Source organism: Castor canadensis, chromosome 4, assembly GCF_047511655.1.
Source record: "Castor canadensis chromosome 4, mCasCan1.hap1v2, whole genome shotgun sequence".
Classification (NCBI taxonomy): Eukaryota; Metazoa; Chordata; class Mammalia; order Rodentia; family Castoridae; genus Castor; species Castor canadensis.
Genome location: NC_133389.1, coordinates 100,048,070 through 100,059,936, shown reverse-complemented (window position 1 = coordinate 100,059,936; position 11,867 = coordinate 100,048,070).

Here is an 11,867-nt window from a genome sequence, read left to right as displayed (position 1 = left end):
TATTGATTTTTTTATTATTAAACTGTGCTGGGGGTACATTGTGACATTTACAAAAGTTCTTACAATATATCACAGGTGAATTCATCACCTCCATCATTTTCCTTTATCTACCTCCCCCATTCCTGGAATAGTTGAAACAACTTTTAAATGTCATTCAATTACATTAACTATTCATTAGTTCACCTTAGCGTCCTTTAGTTTTTTCCACTTCCTTGAGCTCTAATCAAACCTTAAAGGAAGTTAAAGAAGTTGTCTGGGGCATCCTTTTCTTTTCTTTTTTCCAATACTGGTGCTTGAACTCAGGGTTTGTGTTTGCTAGGCAAGCACTCTACAGCTTGAGCCATGTTTCCCAGTCTCTGCTACGTCTTCTAATCAGAAGTTCCTAGGGTCAGTCTAGGAAATTACTCCAATACCTCTGACCCTTAGTCCTTTAGGAATTGGTGGGGAGGATTTTTAATACAAAATCATTCTTAGTGAGACAGAGAACTGACTCAATGTATTGTAATTTACAAGTCAATTTTATGTTAGCCATGGATACCAATAGGACTAAGGGAACAAAAATGTTATCTGGAATATAACGCTAGCCCAACCTAAATAAATCATCAGAGCCTGTTCTTTAGTATAGTAAGAGAACTTGGCATTTTCTTCTTGTGAAGAGATTTGTTAATGAGAGTTGTATAACAAAAGAAAGTTTTTATATTAACCCACCTTAATCACTCCCTATTGCTTCTTGTCTTCAAGAAAAAATAGAATATGGGTTAACAATAGAACTCTGATTTTTTTTAATTGACTGTAGTTATATTTGTTTTCTCAGTTGATTTCTTCCAAATCTCTAATGACATGTGCTGCAGGCGTTCTACTAACAAAATACTTCTATACAAGTAGTGATATAATAACTGACTTCAAATTATACTACAGAACTATAATAACAAAACCAGCATGGTACTGGCTCAAAAACAGACACATAGACTAATGGACTAGAATCCACACCGTTACAATCATCTAATTCTTGACAAAGATACCAAAAATGTGTTAGAGAAAAGACAGACTCATCAACAAATAGTGTTGAGAAAACTGACATCCACATGTAGAAGACTGAAACTAAATCCCTATATCTTACCATGTAGAAAAATCAAGTTAAAATGAATCAAAGACCTTAATGTAAGACTTAAAACAGAAACTACTACAGGAAAATATAAGGAAAACACTTGATATGGGCCCATGCAACAATTTTTGTGTGTGTGTGTGTGTGTTTGAACTCAAGTCCTATACCCTGAGCCGCTCTGCCAGCCCTTTTTGGGGATTGTTTTTTTTTCTTTTTTTTGAGATAGGGTCTCTTGAACTATTTGGCCAGGCTGGCTTTGAACTACGATCCTCCTGATCTCTGCCTCCTGAATAGCTAGGATTAGAGATGTGAGTCACCAATGGTCTGCAGCAACAGTTTCTGAATAGGACTTTAATAGTTCAGAAAATAAGAGCAAGAATCAACAAATGGAATTCCATCAAATTAAAAAGCTTCTGCATGGAACCATTTCCCAGAATGAAGAGACAGCCTACAGAGTGGAAGGAAATCTTTGCCAGCTTTTCACCTGACAGAGGATTAATATCCAGAATATATAAAGAGCTTAAAAAGTTAAACACAAAAAGGACAATTAATCCAATTACTACATGGGCAAATGAATTGAACTGGCAGTTTTCAAAAGAAGTATAAATGCCTAGTAAATACATGAAGAAATGCTTAAGATTTTTAGCAATAAAAGCAATGCAAGTCAAAATATTGAGATTCCATCTTACCCCAGTCAGAATGGATATAAAAAAAAAAACAAATAACAACAAATGCTTGTGAGGCTGTCAGGAGAAAAATGAAAAATGAACCCTCATACACTGTTGGTGAGAATGTAAATCAGTACAGTATTAAGGAAATCAGTGTGGCAGTTCCCAAAAAAACTAAAAGAAAACTGCCTTATGATCCTGCTATATCACCCCTAGGCATACATTTGAAGGAAGGTAAGTCAGCATATAATAGAGAAACCTGCACACCTGTATGTACTGTAGCACTATTCACAATAGTCAAGTCATGGAATCAGCCTAGGTGCCCATCAACCAATAAATGGATAAAGAGAATGTGGTCTATATATACAATGAAGTATTCTTCTTCTATAAAAAATGAAATAATGCCAATTCCAGGAAATGGACAGAACTGGAGATCATCATGCTAAGCAAATAAGCCAGACTCAGAAAACAAATACAGCATGTTTTCTGTCATATGCAGAATATATATATAGAAGGAGGGCTGTTTGGGAGGAATCAGTAGCAGGTAGGAAGGGGAAAGAGAGGGTGATGGGGGATAAATATGATTGAAATATATTATATACATACATGAAAATGCCATAATTAAAGCCATTAAAATTGTAGGGGGAAAAAAGATGTACTGATAATGTAAGACTACTTCATCCACAGATCCATAGGCATATAGAAAATACTGAGAATTACCAAATAAGTCCATTGAGTGAAACATAAAGTAAAAATGAGTTTAAGACACAGCTGGGCATGTTTATGTAGGCAAAGGGGGTTAGAAGATATGCTGACAACACAGAGAGGTGTGTTGCAATAAACTTGGAGGAGAAGGCCATTGGGCCAACCATCTCCTTTTCTCTCCAGGAATTTCTTATGTCCTCATTAGTGTCTCACATCTGGACAGCTGCATTATTAAAATTTGGCCCTTAACTAGAGTCAACACAAGAGTTTAGTGTGTCTTGATTTCATTCATCCTTTACATATTAAGCACATACTCACACACATACACAAGTTTCAACTTTTGTTCAGGAAAGCACTTCATATCCAGTCATCAGATTTTTATGACTCATGGCCAAGGATGAAGGGAGGGCTTTGTGAACAAGCTTGTTCTGATCATGTCCACCCCTGTCTGATACAAGTACATGTTCATGGCACCTCACTTTCATAAATACAATATTCTAAACAGTCCTTTGAATGGACACCTTTAGTACTGGGTTAGGCCTCATGTTTCTGTAGCTGAATTTCTTTGGAAGAGAAAGTGTTTTAAGGGCTAGAGGAAAGGAGCAGTTTTCTTCATTCCTTTATCTTTCATCATCTTTTAAAATATGCCATTAGGAAAGATTTTGGAAAGGGTTCCTGAGAAGCCAAGAGTTTCACTGACCCTTTTAGTTGTTGCCATTTCACATTTCTTGCCTCACAAACTGACTGAACTTTTGAACACATTCGCATTTGAATTTACATGGTGTGGGCATAACCTGGATCCAAATACAAATACCAAACAACTGCATTAACACTTTACAATCACTAAACGCTTGAGCTCCTACTGTCTCTTTTGCTGTAAATCACCATCCCATCACGTTGGCACTACTATCTTTTGTTTATAGATAAAGAAACTGAGGCCCAAATTTAAGAGACTTGGCCAAAATCACTTTCCCAAGTGATCAATCGTGGAATTAAAATATGTGTTGCCTGGTTCAGTCATTTTTTTTCAAATATACCTGGGAACCTAAGTATAAGAGAGAATTTGCATTCAAACAGACAGAAAATCTTTGAATATAATTTTAAAAAATAAAGTCAAACAAAAAGTTATGTCCATTGGGTCCAGTCTCTTACTTTCTTTCTTTCTTTCTTTCGTTCTTTCTGTGAAAAAACTGGGGTTTGAAAGCAGGGCTTTGTGCTTAATAGGCAGGCACTCTACATTTTTAAAATAATTTTTATTGTTTTATTATTCATATGTGCATACAAGGCTTGGGTCATTTCTCCCCTTGCCCCCACACCCTCTCTTACTACCCACTCCACCCCCTCCCTCTGCCCCCCAACCCCTCAATACCAGGCAGAAACTATTTTGCCCTTATCTCTAATTTTATTGAAGAGAGAGTATAATAATAGGAATGAACAAGGTTTTTGCTGGTTGAGATAAGGATAGCTATACAGGGAGTTGACTCACATTGATTTCCTGTGTGTGTGTGTTACCTTCTGGGTTAATTCTTCTTGATCTCACCTTTTCTCTAGTTCCTGGTCCCCTTCTCCTATTGGCCTCAGTTGCTTTTAAGGTATCTGCTTTAGTTTCTCTGCGTTAAGGGCAACAAATGCTAGCTACTTTTTTAGGTGTCTTACCTATCCTCACCCCTCCCTTGTGTGCTCTCGCTTTTATCTTGTGATCAAATTTCAATCCCCTTGTTGTGTTGGCCCTTGATCTAATGTCCGCATATGAGGGAGAACATACGATTTTTGGTCTTTTGGGCCAGGCTAACCTCACTCAGAATGATGTTCTCCAATTCCATCCATTTACCAGCGAATGATAACATTTCGCTCTTCTTCATGGCTGCATAAAATTCCATTGTGTATAAATACCACATTTTCTTTTTTTTTTATTTTATTATTCATATGTGCATACAAGGCTTGGGTCATTTCTCCCCCCTGCCTCCACCCCCTCCCTTACCACCCACTCCGCCCCCTCCCTCTCCCCCCACCCCCTCAATACCCAGCAGAAACTATTTTGTCCTTATTTCTATTTTTTTTATAGAGAGAGTATAAGCAATAATAGGAAGGAACAAGGGTTTTTGCTGGTTGAGATAAGAATAGCTATACAGGGCATTGACTCATTGATTTCCTGTGCATGTGTGTTACCTTCTAGGTTAATTCTTTTTGATCTAACCTTTTCTCTAGTTCCTGTTCCCCTTCTCCTATTGGCCTCAGTTGCTTTTAAGGTATCTGCTTTAGTTTCTCTGCATTGAGGGCAACAAATGCTAGCTAATTTTTTAGGTGTCTTACCTATCCTCACCTCTCCCTTGTGTGCTCTCGCTTTTATCATGTGTTCATAGTCCAATCCCATTGTTGTGTTTGCCCTTGATTAATGTCCACATATGAGGGAGAACATACGATTTTTGGTCTTTTGGGCCAGGCTAACCTCACTCAGAATGATGTTCTTCAATTCCATCCATTTACCAGCGAATGATAACATTTCATTCTTCTTCATGGCTGCATAAAATTCCATTGTGTATAGATACCACATTTTCTTAATCCATTCATCAGTGGTGGGGCATCTTGGCTATTTCCATAACTTGGCTATTGTGAATAGTGCCGCAATAAACATGGGTGTGCAGGTGCCTCTGGAGTAACCTGTGTCACAGCCTTTTGTAAATACCACATTTTCTTGATCCATTCGTCAGTAGTGGGGCATCTTGGCTGTTTCCATAACTTGGCTATTGTGAATAGTGCCGCAATAAACATGGGTGTGCAGGTGCCTCTGGAGTAACCTGTGTCACAGTCTTTTGGGTATATCCTCAAGAGTGGTATTGCTGGATCAAGTGGTAGATCAATGTTTAGCTTTTTAAGTAGCCTCCAAATTTTTATCCAGAGTGGTTGTACCAGTTTACATTCCCACCAACAGTGTAAGAGGGTTCCTTTTTCCCCCACATCCTTGCCAACACCTGTTGTTTGTGGTGTTGCTAATGATGGCTATTCTAACAGGGGTGAGGTGGAATTTTAGTGTGGTTTTAATTTGCATTTCCTTTATTGCTAGAGATGGTGAGCATTTTTTCATGTGTTTTTTAGTCATTTGAATTTCTTCTTTTGAGAAAGTTCTGTTTAGTTCACTTGCCCATTTCTTTATTGGTTCATTAGTTTTGGGAGAATTTAGTTTTTTAAGTTCCCTATATATTCTGGTTATCAGTCCTTTGTGTGATGTGTAGCTGGCAAATATTTTCTCCCACTCTGTGGGTGTTCTCTTCAGTTTAGAGACCATTTCTTTTGATGAGCAGAAGCTTTTTAGTTTTATGAGGTCCCATTTATCTATGCTATCTCTTAGTTGTTGTGCTGCTGGGGTTCCGTTGAGAAAGTTCTTACCTATACCTACTAACTCCAGAGTATTTCCTACTCTTTCCTGTATCAACTTTAGAGTTTGTGGTCTGATATTAAGATCCTTGATCCATTTTGAGTTAATATTGGTATAGGGTGATATACATGGATCTAGTTTCAGTTTTTTGCAGACTGCTAACCAGTTTTCCCAGCAGTTTTTGTTGAAGAGGGTGCTTTTTCTCCATTATATATTTTTAGCACCTTTGTCAAAGACAAGTTGGTTATAGTTGTGTGGCTTCATATCTGGGTCCTCTATTCTGTTCCACTGGTCTTCATGTCTGTTTTTGAGGCACTCTACTTCTTGACCCACACCTCCAACTATTGTATCCATTTCTAAGGCTATCAATCCACTACGGGGTAACAGCATATGCACATTTGCTATTTAGTTATTTCAAGTATAGAGTTAAAATGCTTAAAGGAAAAAAGTATTCACTGAACACTTCTTTATGGTTTTGTTACCGCTTTTTAGATTTTGGTTAAGAAAAACAATAGAGTCAATAAGTAAATCAAAATATTGAGGGTATTTGTTTATATTTATTTTAATTTCAAGTAGCATACTTTTGCAGCAGAAATCCAAGCCTTACTTATATTCTAATGAGCTGACAATTACCAAAAACAATATTCTCCCAACAAAAACCAAATCAACATTCAAAAGCTATTGATAGTTCTTGTTGCAAACAGGAGCCTTACTCAATATTTGGGCATAATAAATCGTCATGGGATTTAAACAAACAGATGATAGGCCATGGTGACAGAAGGAGGAGATTGAGGAGCAAGAAGGGGATAGGCTGCTGCATAAACCTGACACCTAGGGAGTTCCCAGCACCAGAGTGGCTAAGGAGCAGCCCCTAAACTCTAGGCCTTGTGTTGTGCTGCTATTGACTACCGTGGTGTCCACATGTGCTTTGTTTCTCTCTCAGAACAAGTGCCCTGATCCAAACCTCACTTTGAGGCTGTTCCTCTGTTGACCTGTCTAGTCCTTGCCGATCTGTTTCTGTCCGAGGCTAGGGGCCACTTATGAGACCCAGCAACTGATTGGCGTCATATTACAACCAAGGCAGGACCCACAGCAAGCACAAGACCCTGCCTCACACTGATAAAGGGACTTGCACACACCAAAATAAAGGTTTGGATACTGAAGTCAGGTTCTTGAGTACTTGGCTCACCAAAGCCCTTTAGATGTCATCATTGAAACATTGTTCTTCTACTGGTAGTTCTGACACTAGGCTTTATCCTCCCTCTCTTCCAGCTTCTTCCAAGAGTCCAACCTGACTTTTGCCCAGCTGGAAAGATTATAACATGTCACAGGTGATTTAAACTAATTTCAGTGGTGGTTGATGGATTTCAAGGAACTGACCTTCTGTGCGTAAGGAGAATGTACTCTTGCCTTCACTTAATTTTATAGCTATCTTTTGGCTAGAAAGACCTGCTGTCTATACCCCCAACAGCATTCATCACACAGTCTGTCTTCCCTGCCAGCCTTAAGGAACAAGTATGCGTTGGTCATGGATTTATTCTTATTCCCAGAGAAATTCCCAGCACACAGTAGGAAATTAACTACCATTTGCTGAATGAATAAATATATGGCATACACATGTAATTTGTCCAATAATCTGATAACTAGGGAAATTAAGTGCCCCACAAATTTATAAATTAGCTGACATCTCTGATACATTCCACACCACATTTACATTTAATATATTTAACAAATATGCATACAGCATATTTTGAAAGAATGCTTAATAATTTCTGGGGGTAGGAAGGAAGAAAATTATATGTATCTATATAGTTGTTGCTTCATATTATAAGAAGGATGGATTTGTATCACTGGCCTTTCAATAGCATATTAAAGCACAATTATATTACATAATATGTTTTTAACTACCATTTTAAATTCTGTGAAATTTTTCTTTCTTTAGAAGAATACTTTCTAAATTTGCTTTATAAAATTCTGAATAAAGCCGGGCACTGGTGGCTCACGCCTGTAATTCTAGCTACTCAGGAGGCAGAGATCAGGAGGACCGAGGTTCAAAGCCAGCCTGGGCAAATAGTTTGCAAGACCCTATCTTGAAAAACCTTTCACAAAAAAAAAAAAAAGAAAAATGAGGCTAGTAGAGTGGCTCAAGGTGAAAACCCTGGGTTCAAGGCCCAGTACTGAAAAAAGCAAAAAACATTCTGAGTAAAGAGAAGCAAAATAGCCTTTCACGGGAAACATTTCATTCAACAAAACAGCTAAAAAGAAACCTGCACTTTTTTAGGGTACAATGATCAGAAAAAGTTCTAGAAATTTCTAGGAAACATACATTCTCATTATGCTTATCTAAAACTTAGAATTTTATTAATTTATGACAAAAAATATATTTAAATGTTCAGTCTACCTGATCCCTTTTCTCTTTTCTCTTTTCCCTATTCTCTTATCCCAAATAAAGTCAATTAATTTTCCAATTTCACTATGTATTGGTCATCTTGCCACTACTATCATGAAATACCTGAGATAATTAACTCACAAAGGGTCAAAGTTTATTTTGGCTCATAGTTTTGGAGGTCCCAGTGCATGGTTAGTGGTCTTTGTTGCTTTGGACCTGGGAGCAGAGGGTCCCACAATCCCGTTCAAGAGCATGTTCCTAATGTCCTAAGAATTTTCCACTAGGCTCCATCTCTTAAGACTTCCACCACCTACCAATAGTGCCATCCTGGGAACCAAGGTGTGACACCTGGGACTTTGAGGGACATTTAAGATCCAAACTATAACAGCTATCAAATTGCTGTCTTAATTTACTATGATTTGGTGTCTTATCATAGCAGGGACAACTAACCAATCAGCTATGAAAAGGAAAGTAATTCCTTCAGGTAGTGCTCCTAAAACCAACGATTCCTTTCTAATGTATTCATATACAATTTCCTTACATGAAGGATTATTAGGACTAAAGTGACATTGAACTTGAGTTCAATTTCTGCTTAGATGGTGGTTCTACATGACTGTAAGCCAGTACTTTCAGCATCCTATTTTCCTATCAGTCACATAAGACTATTTCCCCTTTACCAGTTCCAGGAAGATCTGTCCATAGTGAAACATACTTGGGACTTGCATCTTGGTTACGTTATTTTGTTTTATTCCACCAAAATCTTAATTTCCTCCTTTTCAAAATTGTACACAAGGGCTGGGAATGTAGCTCAGTTGATAGAGATCTCACCTAGCATGTGTAAGGTCATGGGTTCAATAGCCAGCATTGAAAAAAAAGAAGAAGAAAAGAAAAGAAAACTGAGCATAATACTATTTGTCAATAAACTTGAAAGTTTATTGTAAGAATCAAGTGAGATCATACAAGTAAAAAACCTTATATGAAATTGTTTTTCACATAAAAGTTATTTTTATCTTAATACTTTTACAAATGTATGTTTAAACTAAATGCAAGTTATTAAAAAATATAATAAGACATTTCCAACGTCTGGGCCACATATTTGTATGAAGTAAAGGAATCTATTGCCTTCCTGTGGCTAAATGCTCTATAAGTAGAATGTGAGTGTATATATTCTTTGTACAGAGACAAAATTAGTGTGCATAATGATATTTATATTTAATTCAAAAAGTATTTTAATTCTCCAAAAGGTGATAGACATTTGCTAGGGGCTGGGGGGAAAAAGATGAAAATGACACTGTCCCTGATCTCATGGAAGCCATACAGTCATGGGAGATTTGTTCTAAGATCCCTGCTGATACCAAAATCTTAAGATGCACAGGTCCCTTACATAAAATCACAAAGTATTTGAACTTAACCTATGCAAAATCTGCTATATTTGACAATCATCTGTATTACTTCTAGTATCTAAAACAATGTAAATTGTTGCTATACTCTTTTGTTTCTGGAACAATGACCAAGAAAAGTCTGTACATGCTCTGTACACATGCAATTTGTTTACAAATATTCCACAATTGTTTGAACATGGATTCAGATAAAGAAGAACTGACTAGTTGAGAGAAGACAAGTAAAGAAATGATAGAGTGTTAGTGCTCTAAGGACCCAGAAGAGCCAGCCTCAGACTTCCAGGAAGATGTGACATTAGAACTGAGTTACAGAGTGAACAGAAGACAGCCACGTGAAGGAATTCCAGGTAGAGGAAAAGAGCACAGGCAAAGGCCTATCATTGGAAAAAAACATACTTTGTCCAGAAAAAGACCCAACAACATTTTAAAAGTGATATGTGCCATTTGAAGGGTGGTGGGAGAGGAAGCTGAAGAAATTAAAACATTCTTCCTACAAAGGTCTTATGTGCTTTGTTAATGGTATATCCTATCAGCACTGTGCATCTCACACTGGGGAACTCAAACCCTGGGGACAGTCAAGGACAAGATGGCACAATCTCTTGGTTCTCAGTTTTACTCAAAACTGTAGAAAAGAAGCAATGTTGAAGTATATTAGCTGAAAATAATCTTTGTAAGTATTAAAAGACCCATCCTTCCTGGGCATAGTGGCTCATGGCTGTAATCCGAGCTACTCAGTAGGAAAAGATAGGGAGGACTGCAATTTGAACCCAGTCCAGGGTGAAAAAGTTAGTGAGACCCCCATCTCAGCCAAAAGAGGTGGGCATGGTAGCTTGCTTACAGCTATGTGTAAAGCTTAACTAGGAAGATCCTATTTCAGATCGACACCTCCCACTCCCCACCCCCCACCACCAGGGGTGAGGCAAGGAAGACATAAGACCTTATCTGAGAAAACTAAAGGCAAAAGGGCTACGGGCATGGCTCAAGTGGTAGACAGTCTGCCTAGCAAATGCAGTCCCCAACTTCAAACCCCAGTACTACGAAAAAAAAAATTTAAGAACCACTTTTAGGGTTACCTTGGGGGAAGAATTTGAAAAGTACCATCCCCAATTGCTGTTATGCTCAAGTGACCTGGTCAGATAGAAGTTTTAGGTTACCCATGTACTCTGGTGGTGGAAAGAACGGATGTGAGGGATGACTGGAACAGGAAAGCCAGTTAGAAAGTGGCCCAGTCTTCAAGGAAAGGTAATTAGTAGCTGACACAGGGAAGGGATGCAAGAGTGGAAAACCACAACGCATTTAAGGACTAAGCAGAGGTAAGATCATTAGATGGAAGGTAAGAAAAAGAACACGTGAATTGCTCCAAGTTCATGAAATTCCAAGTAAAGAGTCTCAGAAATCTTTCTGATAGTCTTCTCTGATTCTCCTTGTGAAAAATCACAAGCATTTGCAAGATGGTCAGAATTAGGAAGGCACTTTGCCTCCTTCCCAATTTTTAAGGTCATCTTTCAAGTTCATACACATCTTAAACTTGGGTCCTTGGTTGCTTTCTCTGGTGCCTGCTGCCACGTCAACTCCTACAACAGAGTAGTAACCGCCTGGCCATGGTTTTTTCAGAGAAGCGTTGATCCCCTAGTTCTTTGTGGGTCCCTGGTTTTCTAACCTTTCCAATAACAACGGTATGTGTGGATGACAATAGAAACTCCTTGTAAATAAGTAACCTATAAGAAAATTCATTGTCTATATTGTCCATCAATCCCTCAGCCTCCTGAGTCCTTATTTCTGAACTTTATTTCACTTTCAACATTTTTTTAAATCAATTCCAATGTAGCTCCTGCTCTCCCAATTGTGATAAAACAGATACTGATCCCAGGTGGGGAATAAGCGTCAGAAACAGATGAACTTGTGAGACAAAAATCCTATGTCCCTATTCTCCTGTTTTCATGCAAATGCCCCTAGTAATTAAATCAGGAAGGGAAAATGTAGCAAAAACATATCAGCCAAATGGTTTCAAAATTTCAAAAGAAGCTGTAAATACGGTCCTTTTCAGAAGATCAGGTTCTAACTAGAATAGGAGAAAGGGTAACAGTTGTTCTGATGAAGCAGTTTTTAAATTCTTGTCAGTGATTTAAAGAGAGATAACTGATGTATGTTGAAGCTGGAGAAATTTTTAAATAGTTTGGACACTATGGGGAGCTTTTTTTTTTTCTTAAAGCAGTGTACTCAG